Here is a 2,783-nt window from a genome sequence, read left to right on the forward strand (position 1 = left end):
TTCCAAAAGTCCTTGTTGAAAAGGTTAAATTCTGACAAGACCCTTGGCTAGAGCTCAGACTAAATGGCTATGGTGAACCTGTCTGGCCTTACCTGCTATCAATATTTTTATGCCTGGGATAATTTTCATAGTAAAAAATATTTATTACAAAAATCTTTAAATATGTTATTTTTGTAGATGCAAAAACACTGCACCAATGTGTGAATCCTTTCCTATTGCTGGTCATGAAATTCTTCCCTACCAATAAAAAAAAAAAGTATTTGGATTTTTGGAATCTGCAGAACTTTTGCAAATACCATTAAATGTAAATAAAGAGGAAATACCAATGAAACTTTCAAGTTCCAAATCTTTCTTAATTTATTTAGTCCCATATGTTCATTTTGGATCTCAAGAGTCTTTTTAAAAATAAAGAGTACATCCTGATCTCCCATGCTCATTCTGCTTCCTCTGCTGATTAACAAACATGTACTGTTCCCATTAACAGTACATAACTAGATATGAGGTGCACTGAGAAATTGCTTATGCTAACTCCTATTATGTGATTCTGGTGGTGAAAATAGCTACATCACTATCCAGTAGTGTAACTAATTTAAATTAATTAGTGATAATCATACAATTATAAGTTCCTTTTGCTGAATAACTGAGACAGTATAGCTTGCTACTAGTTTAGCTGAACAAATACAAGGAATTAATATTGATTTGGGATTTATTATTATTTGTTATGTTTACCTGAGCTGCTTGCATTCTTACTATTTGCAAGAAATGCTATATTTATTTGGCAGATAAAATCACTTATGTATGTACTGAGCTACCCATGTGTGGAAAATCTCCTATAGATTACTTCACTTTTTTCCACTGAGATTATAACAAACTGCATTATTAAGACTCCAAGAAAAAAAAAAAAAAAAAAAAAAAAAAAGGGAACCAGGGAACCTTTTCAGATTAGACTGGATTCTGAATTACCATATTATACTAAATCCATGATTCTTGTCTGGTGATATTTTCCCTTTAGAAGTGCCAAGACTTCTTTTAGAAGTGCCATTTCTTCCAACAGGATAAAAAAAACCGTCAATTGCTTCATCTCAGTCCCAAGTAATACCTTTCTTATTCCTGTCCTAATTATTTTCTGCCTACCTGCTACCTCTCTTCTTTCTTGCTGTCTTCATCCTCGCCTGGTTTTCCATCTGTTTCCCAAGGCATTGCCATCAGAATCTTTTTTCTCTCCTGTTATTTTGATTTTACCGTCCGCATTTCCCCTGTGGAGCACAGCTAATTCAAATGTGTTGGGATTTTTGCTTTAGACTGCAACAGTCAGCCTTGATCCTCTCTCTTTTCATCTGCCACCTTTTCCATCTGTTCCATCAGCAACGCCAGCCTTGACTCGAGCCTTGTTTTTTATTCTCAACGTGTTCTTATTCCTTTTTCCACGCTGACATCTATGTTTGAAATATGAACCCTACATCCATTCTTCAGGTCAGTTCTTAATCATTGCAATTCCTCTTTAAGCCTCGCATCTATTCTGTCACCTGTGAGTAATGTATCACTCGTTATTCATAAAGAAAAGCCCCTTGGAGCTGACGAAGATGTAGGATTTCATATACTGGTGGACTGCACTCTGCCAAGGTGTGGTACTTGTCAAATAACCTCTCAATTTTAGTTCCCTGCATTCATAAACCACACACTAAAATGTTAAAAGGCAAATAAAAGCCGTCGATAATATTATAGTCCACTGGTTTTTGCTTTTTTGTTTTTGTTGTTATTCATTTTTGTTATTCATATGTGCAGTTGTTGTCATTCATTTTTCTCACTTGTGACTTGGACCCTTTTTCTGCAGAGAAGAAGCAGTTTTCCCAAAAGATGGGTGTTTTTCCCTCAGCTGTTGTAGCACCGTGCAGTGGTCTCACATCTTCAGAATCCTAAAAAATGCCTGTCCACAAATTACAGACAGGTTGAAAATCAAGGCTAGTATGTGCCACTGATGACAACACCTTGTATATGCTTGCTCAAACATTCCTTACGGCTGCACTCTGAATTACGAATAGCAGGAAGTCATTTCTGTCATTACAGTAACAGAGTGCTGAGGCAGTATTTCGAGCAAGGATACTGGACAAATACTGGTCCGTGGGAAATGGCCCATGTAACGATCATCTATCTCAACATGGAGAAGGCACGTTCTCAGTTAACGTTTCATTCATAAAAGCTACCCATAAAATCCATGCCTACTCCATCTACCCTAGAAACATGGAGGAACCAGCTGATCTTTTCAGAAGTTTAACCTGTTACAGATCTGAAAGCTCGCCAAGGTCTAACAGCCTGAGAGATATAACTTCTTTTTATAGCCTGACAAGGCAAAATTAGTTCCTGAAGACTAAACTGTTCTGGAGAATGGAAGCCCTGACAGCAGTATTAATACACATCAATACAGTGACTTGTTTTGTGACCTCATGCGGGATTCATGAGAGCATTCAAATAAGCTTTGCAAAGATGCTTTCAGCAACAATAGAGCCAGTAAGCCAACTTTTATGCTAAACTCCTTAATCCAACTGAGACAGCTTTTCTTAATGTTGCACAGTGCAGGAGCAGCTCTCTCCTATGAGTTCCTCTTTCTTCATGAAACCACTACACCCATGCGATCTCCCTCACATCCTTCTCACAAGGCTGTGTTATTACAGCCTATTTTTTACTTCTATCACTTGATGGTTTTGTTAGGGCTTCTGTCACTAGGAAAATAAAGAGAAATTAAAGCCATAGCGAGTAACAGATTAAACATGGCCTGTTTATAT

Source organism: Anas platyrhynchos, chromosome 4 (assembly GCF_047663525.1).
Source record: "Anas platyrhynchos isolate ZD024472 breed Pekin duck chromosome 4, IASCAAS_PekinDuck_T2T, whole genome shotgun sequence".
Classification (NCBI taxonomy): Eukaryota; Metazoa; Chordata; class Aves; order Anseriformes; family Anatidae; genus Anas; species Anas platyrhynchos.